Source organism: Mandrillus leucophaeus, unplaced genomic scaffold (genome assembly GCF_000951045.1).
Source record: "Mandrillus leucophaeus isolate KB7577 unplaced genomic scaffold, Mleu.le_1.0 Scaffold335, whole genome shotgun sequence".
Taxonomy (NCBI): domain Eukaryota; kingdom Metazoa; phylum Chordata; class Mammalia; order Primates; family Cercopithecidae; genus Mandrillus; species Mandrillus leucophaeus.
The window spans coordinates 1,167,941-1,181,079 of NW_012103532.1; the positions used below are offsets into that span (position 1 = coordinate 1,167,941).

The 13,139-nt window shown below is 42.2% G+C and overlaps 1 protein-coding gene across 1 annotated transcript in view; it reads left to right on the forward strand.

Moving 5' to 3' along the window:
- The first annotated feature begins 5,251 nt into the window (after positions 1-5,251).
- Positions 5,252-13,139, forward strand: part of GAPVD1 (GTPase activating protein and VPS9 domains 1) — a 118,474-nt gene continuing 110,586 nt past the window's right edge. Inside the window, exon 1 of the mRNA XM_011988700.1 lies at positions 5,252-5,303. The gene's annotated coding sequence lies outside the window, so the exon portion shown is untranslated. The remainder of the gene's footprint in view (positions 5,304-13,139) is intronic.

The following is a 13,139-nucleotide window of genomic DNA, read 5'->3' on the forward strand; positions in this document are numbered from 1 at the left end:
CTTGAAATTTTTACCTGTTTGTAAACAACCTGTCAACATCTTGTAGGAGATTTTTTTTCCCCTCTAAAATAATAGCAATAATAGAAAACCACTATAGTACGCTTTTTCTGGATAAAATGAAGGGGGAGTATGAAAAGGTGGAGAAAACTTTTTATGAAGCAGATAATTGGTACTGGAACAGTTTATGTTGAGTTGAACACACCATATTGCAAGTCACTGCCTTGAAGAGATCTTCCCTGTCACTTTCTGCATCCTTACATCACTCTCGTTGTCATTCTTGGTCCTCTTCCCCTTTATGTCGCTTGTACGTATATTTATAGAGTATTTTAATCTTTTTCTTTTCTTCCTTGAATGTTAGCTTCATGACAATAGAGACTTTGTCTTCACTGCTGTTCCAGAATAGTGGATGGCACACAATAGGTGCTAAGTAAATACTTGCTGATTAAATAAATGAATGGATGAGTTTATAGAAGCTAAGTATTTTATTTCTAAGAATAAAACACATCCATTTAAAATCTTGCAAATCGTATTATACATACTGGGTTGAATTTCATCTTATGTTTTTCATCTTACTTTTTTTTTTTTTGAGATGGAGTCTTGCTCTGTCACTCAGGCTGGAGTGCAGTGGCACGATCTCAGCTTACTGCAACCTCTGCCTCCCGGGTTCAAGTGATTCTCCTGTCTCAGCCTCCCCAGTAGCTGGGACTACAGGTGCCTGCCACCATACCTGGCTAATTTTTGCATTTTTAATAGGAAGCAGGTTTCACCATGTTGGTCAGGCTGGCTTTGAACCTCCTGACCTCAAGTGATCCACCTGCCTCAGCCCCCCAAAGTGCTGGGATTACAGGAGTGAGCCACCATGCCTGGCCATCTTACATTTTTTTAAATACAGAAAATTATTTCCCAGCACTATGTTGTGCTTTTGTGAGCATTTGGTTTCATTTGGGGACTAATCATTCTTGGTACATGCTGCCATGTAGGTTTGATTATTCTTCACTTTGTATGATGTAATAAAAGGGAGAATCTGTAGGTGAAGTTCTTGTTTTGCTTAGGTTCTTTTACCTTTTACTGTGTGATCCTAGATTGTTTTATTTCTCCTCATTCTTCTTCCTTCTTTCTTCCTTCTTTTTTTTTTTTGAAACAAGGTCTTGCTGCATTGCTTAGGCTGGACTTGAACTCCTGAACTCAAGTGATCCTCCTGCCTCAGCCTTACCAAGTAGCTAGGACTATAGGTAGGCACCATCACGCCTGGCATTGTTTCTTTTTGTTTTCTTTTTTTTTTTTTGAGAGGGAGTCTCACTTTGTCTCCCAGGCTGGAGTGCAGTGGCATGATCTCGGCTCACTGAAACCTCTGCCTCCCGGGTTCCAGCGATTCTCCTGCCTCAGTCTCCCTCCTGGGCTGGGACTACAGGCAGGTGCCATGACGGCCGGCTAATTTTTGTATTTTTTAGTAGAGACGGGATTTCATCATATTGGCCAGGCTGATCTTGAACTCCTGACCTCGTGATCTGCCCGTCTTGGCCCCCCAAAGTGCTGGGATTACAGGCATGAGCCACTGTGTCCAGCTGCATTGTTTCTTAATTGCTCTCTTATTCAGTATGTTGAGGGCCACAAATTTGCTTCTGTCAAAATGAAAGCAAAGGAGCTCTAGAAAGCGATATTGGTGCTAGAATTAGCACTGAATTACAATCAGTGTAACTGATTAGTAATCAAGGAAGTGAAAGCCAAAATAAGTGAAAATATGTTTTTCACATTAGATTTATAAAAAAAATTTCATGTCTGGGCTGGATGCAGTGTCTCACACCTGTAATCCCAGCACTTTGGGAGGCCGAGGTGGGCGGATCACCTGAGCTCAAGAGTTTGAGACCAACCCGGCCAACATGGTGAAACCCCGTCTCTACTAAAAATTTAAAAATTAGCCGGGCGTGGTGGCACATGTCTGTAATCCCAGCTACTTGGGAGGCTAAGGCAGGAGAATCCCTTGAACCCGGGAGGCTGAGGTTGAGGTGAGCTGAGATCGCACCACTGTACTCCAGCCTGGGCAACAGAGTGAGACTCTACCTCAAAAAAAAAAAAAAAATTTCGTGTCTGACAATATCAAATATTGGTGAAGATGTGGCAAAAATGGTAATTTTGGAAACTACTGGCCAGGGGTGGTAGCTCCTGCCTGTAATTTTAGCACTTTTGGAGGTTGAGGGCCACTTGAGACCATGAACTGGGGAGTTCAAGAACAGCCTGGGCAACAAAGTGAGACCCCCATCTTTATTAAAAAAGAAAAAATTTATAAAAAATTAAAAAAAAAAGAAACTGCTACCAGTTACTGTTGGGAGGAGGAAAAACTGTTGGTTGAGCGTAAACTGTTACAGCTGCTTTTGGAGACAGTATTTGCAGCAAATACTGTCAAATAAAGTTGAAAATAAGCATACTCTATAATTTCATGTCTATAAGGGAATATGAATGGGAGGTAGTGGCAAAGGGGATGATATCTACAATTTTTTTTTTTTTTTTGTTTTAGACGGAGTCTCACTCTGTCGCCCAGGCTGGAGTGCAGTGGCGCGATCTCGGCTCACTGCAAGCTCCACCTCCCGGGTTCACGCCATTCTCCTGCCTCAGCCTCCCGAGGCGCCCGCCACCATGCCCAGCTAATTTCTTGTATTTTTTAGTAGAGACGGGGTTTCACCATGTTGGCCAGGATGGTCTTGATCTCCTGACCTCGTGAGCTGCCCACCTCAGCCTCTCAAAGTGCTGGGATTACAGGCGTGAGCCACCGCACCCAGCCCGATAGCTATAATTTTTTTTTTTTTGAGGCTAGACACAACTGTGACAATTAACAGTTAATTCTGGGAGGCAGAATATACGTGCTAAATTATTATTTGTATCTTTCCCTATTTTCTGCTGTTTTGTTTTTTTTCTTTTTGTTTTTTTTTTTTTTGAGATAGAGTCTTGCTCTGTGGTCCAGGCTGGAGTGCAGTGGCGCCATCTCAAGTCACTGCAACTTCCGCCTCCTGGGTTCAAGAGATACTCCTGCCTCAGCCTCCTGAGTAGCTGGTACTACGGGCACGTGCCACCACACCTGACTAGTTTTTTGTATTTTTAGTAGAGATGGGGTTTCACCATGTTGGCAAGCCTGGTCTTGAACTCCTGACCTAAAGTGATCGCCTGCCTTGGCCTCCCAAAGGGTTAGGGTTACAGGCATGAGCCACTGAACCCAGCAGGTTTTGTTTTTTTGTAATCCATAACTTTTAAATATTATTTTTGCAACTCTTTGAAAAATTGTAAGCCTACAGAAGAGTTGTTCAGCAAACATTCATCTATCCTTCACCTAGATTTGCTGTTAACATTTTGCCATGTTTACTTTACACATAGAAGATGCACATTTTACTTTGGGAATCCGAGATGGACAGATTACTTGAGCCCAGGAATTTGAATTTTGAGACAAGTCTTGCTCTGTTGTCTAGGCTGGAGTTCAGTTGCACTATCAGGGATCATTGCAGCCTTGACATCCTGGGCTCAAGCGATCCTCCCACTTCAGCCTCCTGAGTAGGTTGGGATGCGCCACCACACCCGGTTAATTAATTGTTGTAATTTTTATTTTTTGAGATGGAGTTTCGCTCTGGTTGCCCAGGCTGGAGTACAATGGCACAATCTCAACTCATCGCAGTTTCCACCTGCTGTGTTCAAGCGATTCTCCTGCCTCAGCCTCCCGAGTTGCTGGGATTACAGGCATGTGCCGCCATGCCCAGCTAATTTTGTATTTTTAGTAGAGATGGGGTTTCACCATGTTGATCAGGCTGGTCTTGAACTCCTGACCTCAGGTGAACTGCCCACCTTGGCCTCCCAAAGTGCTGGGATTAGAGGGGTGAGCTACCACACCCAGCCAATTAAAAAAAATTTGGCCGGGCGCGGTGGCTCACACCTGTGATCCCTGCACTTTGGGAGGCCGAGGCGGGCGGATCACGAGGTCAGGAGTTCGAGACCATCCTGGCTAACACTGTGAAACCCTGTCTCTACTAAAAATACAAAAAATTAGCTGGGCGTGGTGGCAGGCGCCTGTAATCCCAGCAACTCGGGAGGCTGAGGCAGGAGAATCGCTTGAACACAGCAGGTGGAAACTGCGATGAGATGAGATTGTGCCATTGTACTCCAGCCTGGGCAACCAGAGCGAAACTCCATCTCAAAAAATAAAAATTAACCCAGGAGGCGGAGCTTGCAGTGAGCTGACCTCACGCCACTGCACTCCAGCCTGGGCGACAGAGCAAGACTCCGTCTCAAAAAAAAAAAAAAAAAAAAAAAAAAAAAAAAAAAAAATAAAAAAAAAAAAAAAAAAAAAAAAAAAAACAACAAAAAATTAGCTGGGCTTGGTGGCTCACGCGTGTAATCCCAGCTACTCAGGAGGCTGAGACAGGAGAATCGCTTGAACCTAGGGTTGCAGTGAGCCGAGATCAACGCCACTGCACTCCAGCCTGGGCAACAAGAGCAAAACTCAGTCTCCAAAAAAGAAAAAAAAAAAACAAAAAACCCCAAGAACTTTATTCTCCTGGTGCTTTCTTAGCCACCGTCACAGCGTTGTCACGTCTCACTTTACCAAGCTGGCTCCACTGAGGGTTTGTGAGCTGCTCTCCAGTGATGGCACATAGTTCTTATTACCTAACAAGGTGACACTACCTGATCATGGCATTCTGGAAATTGTGACAATATGTACTGATCTTTTGTTGGTGCAACTAACAATATAAAACTTGCTGCTCTGTAAATGTATGCTTCAGTTTAATTAGTTTATTTAGAATAATTACCCCTAATACTGATTTTTGTTTTTGTTTTAGAGACAAGGTCTTGGTCTGTCATGCAGGCTGGAGTGCAGTGGCGTGATCACAGCTCACTGCAGCTTCCATCTCCCTGACTCAAGAGATTCCCCTGCCTCAGCCTTCCCAGTAGCTGGGACCACAGGCACATGACACCGTGCTTGGCTAATTTTTGTGTTTTGTATTTTATTTTTGTTTGACCAGACGAATTTTAAATACAAGTTTTGTATTTTTTGTGGAGGTAGGGTTTTGCCATGTTGCCCACACTGGTCTCGAACTCCTGAGTTCAAGTAATTCATCTGCCTCGGCCTCCCAAACTACTGGGATTACAGGCATGAGCCACTGCGCCCAGCCACTCATAATGTTTGTAGATAGTTTAATAGCGAAAGTAGGTACATTCCAGTGGTAACACATTCAGTTTATTATTTTTTCCTTTTTCTTTTTTTTTTCTTTAGGGGTAAGTGTACTGGAGAGAGTTGGTTATACATTCTAGGAATCTCAAAGGTAAAGTACAATTTAAAAATAATTTTTTAAATAATTTTTTTAAGTTTGCATGCAGCTACAGATTTTTAATTTTTATGTAAGTGGAATCATTTTTTTTTTTTTAGACATATTCTCACTCTGTTGTCAGAGTGCAGTGGTGCCATCATAGTTTACTGTAGCCTCAAACTCCTGGCCTGAACAGGGTGATCCTTCTGCCTCAGCCTCCTGAGTAGCTGGGAATATAGGAGTGTGCTGCTTTGCCCAGCTGAGTCCTCCTTATTTGCTTTGGACAGACTAGTACTTGAAAAAATAATTTTCAAATGTTTAGTTGAGTATTTTTTTTTCCTTCAAGTGTTTGGAGGCTGTTTTTTTGTCATACACATCTCCTTCTCTGGAGTTAATTTTCAGTTATGTATGTTTTACACTTGAACTGCCTAAACTTGTGTTTGCATAGAATTATTTTCAACTTTAACTCCTTAAGTAATCCTTTTCAAGATATTTTAGTTTTTTTTTTTTTTGAGTTGGAGTCTCGCTGTGTCGCCCAGGCTGGAGTGCAGTGACACCATCTCAGCTCACTGAGCCTCAGCCTCCCAAGTAGCTGGGATTATAGGTGCCACCATGCCCTGCTAAATTTTTGTATTTTTAATAGAGATAAGGTTTCACTATGTTGGCTAGGCTGGTCTTGAACTTCTGACCTCTAGTGATCCGCCTGCCTCAGCCTCCTGCAGTGCTGGGATTACAGGCATGAGCCACCGTGCCCGGCTTTTTTTTTTTTTTTGAGACAGAGTCTTGCTGTGTTGCCCAGGCTGAAGTACAGTGGCATCATCTCTGCTTACTGCAACCTCTGCCTTCCAGGTTCAAGTGATTCTCTTCCCTCAGCCTCCCTGGTAGCTGGGATTACAGGCGCCCACCACCACATCTGGCTAGTGTTTTGTATTTTTAGTAGAGACAGGGTTTCACCATGTTGGCCAGGCTGGTCTCAAACTCCTGATCTCAAGTGTCCTGCCTGCCTCAGCCTCCGGAAGTGCTGGACTAGGCTCAAGCCACCATGCCTAGCCAGATGTTTTAATTTGTAAAGGAACTAGAACCAAAAATTTTGTACTGTATACACATTTTAGAATAAGTTTTAGGCACCTAGCTGTTTGATTTCTGGTAACTAAGATTATAGTCAGTTAAACTTTACTGCTGGCCAGGCACGGTGGCTCATACCTATAATCCTAGCACTTTGGGAGGCCGAGGCGGGTGGATCCCTTGAGGTCAGGAGCTTGAGTCCAGCCTGGCCAACATGGAGAAACCCTGTCTTTACTAAAATTACAAAAATTAGCTGGGCATGGTGGCACACACCTGTAGTCCTAGCTACTTGGGAGGCTGAGGCAGGAGAATTGCTTGAACCTAGGAGGCAGAGTTTGCAGTGAGCCAAGATTTTGCCCCTGCACTCCAGCCTGGGTGACAGAACAAGAGTCCGTCTCAAAAAAACAAAAACAAAAAAATCTTTCCTTCTTTATGCTTACCTATATTTTCTAATTTTTCTGGATATGTTTCAATATGTATTATGATTTTGTAAAAGCATTTCAGAAAGGTGGTTATTTTTTGTTTCAAAGCTGAAACCCAGTTTAAAACTTGGTAATATAGTGGTCAGAGGAAGTGGTGAATATCTTGATACTTCAGTTTCTAATATTTAATATACATATAAATGAATGGTTGAGGCCGGGCGCAGTGGCTCGCACCTGTAATCCCAGCACTTTGGGAGGCCGAGGCACGTGGATCACCTGAAGTCGGGAGTTTGAGACCAGCCTGACCAACGTGGAGAAACCCCGTCTCTAGTAAAAGTACAAAATTAGCCAGGCGTAGTGGCGCATGCCTGTAATCCCAGTTACTCGGGAGGCTGAGGCAGGAGAATCACTTGAACCTGGGAGGCTGAGGTTGCCATGAGCTGAGATCACGCCATTGCGCTCCAGCCTGGGCAACAAGTGTGAAACTCCATCTCAAAAAAAAAAAAAATGGTTGAGTGAAGGACTTAATAGACTTCATAGGGGTTTCTATAATTTTTTTTTTTTTTTTTTTTGAGTTTGAAGATGAAGCAGATACCTGGTAAGTGCTTGTGTCTGAAAGAAAAGTATAAAAGTATAAATTTAGTTATAATACTCTGTGTGTGTGTGTGTGGCCAAAATTATGTTTTTATATACCTTTTTTTGTAAGCCATTTAAAAAATACAGGCTTTAAACATACTCTTGTAAGTGTATAAACAGATACTGCGTCTGCTTGTTAATCTAAGATGTCTGTCCGAAAAGGTGCTTGCTTGGTCTTGCTCCCTTATAATGCCGGTACACCCACGCTGGAGACTAGTAGAAGGCATGTTGTCAAACGTGTTTAGTTCTTTTTTTTTTTCCTTACCAATTTATGTGTTATTTATTTTCTGTGAATCTTTGGAAAGATTAAACCCACATGGTTCTTCTATCGGAAAAAAGACAAAAAAATTAGTCAAGGCATATTAGCCTTTTTCCTTTCTCCTAGGATCAGAGTGTAGTATTATCCTGCCAGACAATCTTAATTTTGACGAAATACTTACATTTTTCGGATGTAGATTAACTTTTTTTTTTATTTTTTATTTTTTGAGACGGACTCTTGCTCTGTTGCCCAGGCTGGAGTGCAGTAACGCGATCTCGACTCACTGCAACCTCTGCCTCCCAGGTTCAAGCGATTCTCCTGCCTCAGCCTCCTGAGTAGTTGAGACTACAGGCACCCACCACCACACCTGGCTAATTTTTGTATTTTTAGTAGAGACGTTATTTCACCGTGTTAGCCAGGCTAGTCTTGAACTCCCGACCTCAAGCGATCCACCTGCCTCAGTGCTGGAATTACGGGCGTGAGCCATCACACCTGGCCCTCCTTTCACTTTCTAATGCAGAATTCTAATCTATCCCTTTGTTTTACTTGTGTTATTTATATTTACTTACTTCCATTATCTTGACTACTTTACAAAAATGCATTAGGTCCAAAAGTTATTAACACTTAAGGCTGAATTGCCAAATGTTTAAAAATACAGATTTCTGTACCAGAAAAACTTTGCAAAAACTACATTAATTCTTTTTTGAGATGGTGTTTCACTCCATCTCCTAAGCTGAAGTGCAGTGGCGTGATCTTGGCTCACTTCAATCTCTGCTGCCCGGGTTCAAGTGATTCTCCTGCCTCAACCACCCGAGTAGCTGGGATTACAGGTGCCTGCCACCATGCCTGGCTAATTTCTGTATTTTTAGTAGAGAAGGGGTTTCACCATCTTGGCCAGGCTGCTCTTGAACACCTGACCTCGTGGCCCACCTGCCTCGGCCTCCCAAAGTGCTGGGATTACAAGCGTGAGCCACCGCGCCCGGTCAAAAATATATTAATTCTTTTTTTTTCTTTTTCTTTTTTCTTTTTTTTGAGAGTCTCTCTCTGTCGCCCAGGCTGGAGTGCAGTGACCAGATCTCAGCTCACTGCAAGCTCCGCCTCCCGGGTTTACGCCATTCTCCTGCCTCAGCCTCCTGAGTAGCCGGGACTACAGGTGCCCGCCACCGCGCCCGGCTAGTTTTTTGTATTTTTTAGCAGAGACAGGGTTTCACCATGTTAGCCAGGATGGTCTCGATCTCCTGACCTCGTGATCCGCCCGTCTTGGCCTCCCAAAGTGCAGGGATTACAGGCTTGAGTATTAATTCTTTATGCAGAAATTATTTCATCTTTACTAACTCCTTTGGAACCCAAAGAATCTAACTTTGACTCCTCTAAAACAAAGTCCTTTTAATATCTAACTATTCCAGGTTGTGATAGGCCAACTTGGATTCTGACAAAGTAACTTATTATTAAGGCCTCTCTATGAATAAGTTTCTGTTCCTTAATTTGAAAATATTACCATGATAATGGTAATGGTAATAGCTGACTTTTATTGGATTCGTTCTCTTTTTCTTAGGCATTATGCACATTATTTGAAATTATGAATTCCATAATTGTATAGAGACATCTTAATGATTGATTTCTTTTTGAAAAGCTATTTTAACAAACTGGATAATGGTGACTAGGAGGTTTCTTTTGGGTAGAACCACAGTAATGATAGTAATGCTGTTTGAAGTTTGATAATGAATATGTGTAATTTTTATGAAACATCATTCTGGTAAATGTGATGAAATGTACATGACAGCCCTCTGTTTACATGCTTTCTTTAATTTTGAGGGTTGACTCTTGAATCTTGAAACAGGCTTTACCAGTATTACAGCTCAGCAAAAATGCAGCTGAGGCTCAAAGTTCTCTTTCTGCTCCTTCATTAGGTTGTTTTGTGTACCCACTGTATTTATGGAAACAGCTAAGTTCATCCAGGGGACCAAAACTTCCTCAAAGCCTGGGGGTTGTGAAAACTTCCTCTCATAAGTTTACAGTGTTCTAAGGATTTTAGATTGTTTTAGTTACTTGGTTTATCTTGATCTCCAGATTTATATATATCTTACTGAGTTGTCATTAGAGATTGTTAAATTAGATTTGGTGGTATTTAATTTCACACTCATACAATTAATGGAGGTGTATCTAATTGTGAAAGTTCCAGATAGGCACTTATTTCTAGATTGGTTGGATACTTCTATGTTATTTATTTCCTCTGGGAAATAATGGGGTATACTTTTAATGCCATTGCAGTTCTGCTGGTTAGTGTGTAGCTTGTTATTGTTGAACTATGTCTTCTTTTGAAGTTAAATACTATGCCCTTTTTGTGGCATTTGAAAATTTTCTCATTTTTACAGAATTTGTCTTGTGTGTTTCAGTAATTGCACTAGTAGATCTTCAGCAGGGAAGAGCTTGGTGTCAAATTTTTATTGTTTTTCTTTTCTTTTTTTTTTAATTCTTCAGCTAAGACTGCGGAAGATGTGATTTATTGTATGGGTGTTATACGTGGCTACAAGTAAACACAGAAATAGTCCAGAATGTCACAGGTCCAGGGCAGAGGACCAACATGGGCAGTTTTGGTTATGAGCAAGGTGGGTTTCAGGTGATCGGTGATGAGAGGGTGATGAAGTTCTAGATCCATTGAGATAAGCTCTAGACAGTAGCATGCAGTCCCACAACTTGTACCAGCATCCCCAGCGTCTGGCATTCCATGTTTCTGCTCCTGTGGCCTCCACGGTGCAACAAGCTAGCGGTTTACTTGGACCTCTGCCTCATCTTTCTTTTGTGCATTCGCTTCTTCCTCCACTTGACTCTCATGGCGCAGAGGTTTCCAAGGAAATGGCACTAAGGCTGAGAGCTCCTTTTTTTTTTTTTAATTACTAAAGTAATAAATATTTATTTTTATTTTTATTTATTTATTATTATTATTCTTATTATTATTTTGAGACAGAGTAGCGCTCCATCACTTGAGCTCAGGAGCCTGCACTTGCCCAGGCTGGAGTGCAGTGGCACAGTCTCGGCTCACTACAACCTCTGCCTCCTGGGTTCAAGCGATTCTCCTGCCTCAGCCTCCCAAGTAGCTGTGATTACAGACGCACGCCACCATGTTCGGCTAATTTTTGTATTTTTAGTAGAGACGGGGTTTCACCATGTTGGCGAGCCTGGTCTTGAACTCCTGACCTAAAGTGATATGCCTGCGTCAGCCTCCCAAAGTGTTGGAATTACAGATATGAGCCACCATCCCTGACCTGTTCTTTGTTTTTTAAAGAAACCTAAAAACAATGGGAAAAAAATGAAGGGTTTTCTTTCTCACGTATGCATGCACTTACTATTTGATTTGAATTATTTTCCCCCAAATTATAGTTAACATTATATATAATTGTTAAGTGCTTTATACATTTTTTTTTTTTTTTTTGAGATGGAGTTTCGCTCTCGTTGCCCAGGCTGGAGTGCAATGGTACAATCTTGGCTCACCGCAACCTGTGCCTCCTGGGTTCAAGTGATTCTTCTGCCTCAGCCTCCTGAGTAGCTGGGATTACAGGCAGGCACCACCATGCCTGGCTAATTTTGTGTTTTTAGTAGAGACAGGTTTCTCTATGTTGGTCAGGCTGGTCTCGAACTCCCATCCTAGGGTAATCCACCCACCTTGGCCTCCCAAAGTGCTGGGATTATAGGTGTGAGCCACTGCACCTGGCTGCTTTATTCATTTTAATTCATTTAACTTTCAAAACCCTGTGAACATACCCTATAAAGTAGGTTCTGGTATATGTATTTGCAGATGAAGAAACTGAGTCATAGAGAAGTAAAGTAACTAGACAAAGATTGCTACAGCCAGGGAGTGGCAAACCTGAGACTTGAGCCCAGGTACTCTTGCTCCAGGGTTTAACTCCTAGACTGCCTCTGGGATCTTACCATGCATATTGTTCTGCAGTTTGCTCTTTTCACTTAATGATGTCTGATGGACATCTTTCATTGTTGTTGTTGTTTTAATTTTTTTCAATTTTTAAATTAAAAAATTCTTTTTGAGACATCTTGTCACCCAGGCTAGAATGCAATGGTGTAATCTCAGCTCACTGCAACCTTTGCCTCCTGGCTTCAAGTGATTCTTCTGCCTCAGCCTCCCAAGTACCTTGGATTACAGGTGCCTGCCACCATGCGCGGCTAATTTTTTTTTTTTGGAGATGGAGTCTGGGTCTGTTGCCCAGGCTGGAGTCCAGTGGCAGAATCTCAGCTCACCGCAACCTCTGCCTCCTGGATTCAGGTGATTCTTTTACTTCAGCCTCCTGAGTAGCTGGGACTACAGGTGCACACCACCATGTCCAGCTAATTTTTATATTTTTAGTAGAGACAGGGTTTCACCATATTGGCCAGGCTGGTCTTGAACCCCCGACCTCGTGATCTGCCCGTCTTGGCCTCCCAAAGTGCTGAGATTACAGGCGTGAGTCACCACTTGCAGCCTAATTTTTGTATTTTTAGTAGAGACAGGGTTTCACTATGTTGGCCAGGCTGGTGTTGAACTCCTGACCTCAGGTGATCCGCCCGCCTCGGCCTCCCAAAGTGCTGGGATTACAAGCGTGAGCCATCAAGCCCAGCCTAAATTGTTTATTTTTTTGATGGACATCTTTCTACATGGTTTGAGTGTGCCATTACTTATTTAACTTAATGCCTTTCAAACTTAATCTTGTTGCCAGGTATGGTGAGTCATGCTTGTAGTCCCAGCACTTTGAGAGACTGAGGTGGGTGGATTGTTGAGCCCAGGAGTTTGAGGCCAGCTTGGCCAACATGGCAAAATCCTGTTTCTACAAAAAATACAAAAGTTAGTTGCGCACGGTGGCGCATGCCTGTAGTCCCAGCTGCTCGGAGGGAGGCTGAGCAGGTAGGAGGATCACCTGAGCCCGAGGAGGTTGAGGTTGCAGTAAGCTGTGATCTAGCCACTGCACTCTAGCCTAGGGGGCAGAGTGAGACCCTGTCTCAAAAGAAAAAATAAAAAGACAAACTTAATCTTGTTTAACATTGCCAATTTCATTAGTAATGATTTCAAGTTATATAAAAAGTCAAGGTTTTTGAATTGGAATAGTGATGAAACATTAGTATTCCCTAAATAGTGCATATTAGCTATTCACATGTATTGATATTGTCTCAGTTGAGTTGTATAATAAAATCTGAGCTTAACCCACAAACCATTTATTATGAATGAATTTAATTATTTTGGTAGTTATTCTGTCTTCTTTAGCTCTGGAAAATTAGTATATTGAGGGAAAAATCAATAATCTGTTTGAATTTCATTTGTTTACTTTTGACATCTTCCGGAATTCTGGTGTCATCACAAGAAGTCTGTTGTGTTGATTTGAACTGTGAGTACTATCTGGCATTATATTACCTGTATTTTCTTTCTTTTTTTTTTTTTTTTTTGAGACAGAGTCTCGCTCTGTCGCCCAGGCTGGAGTGCAG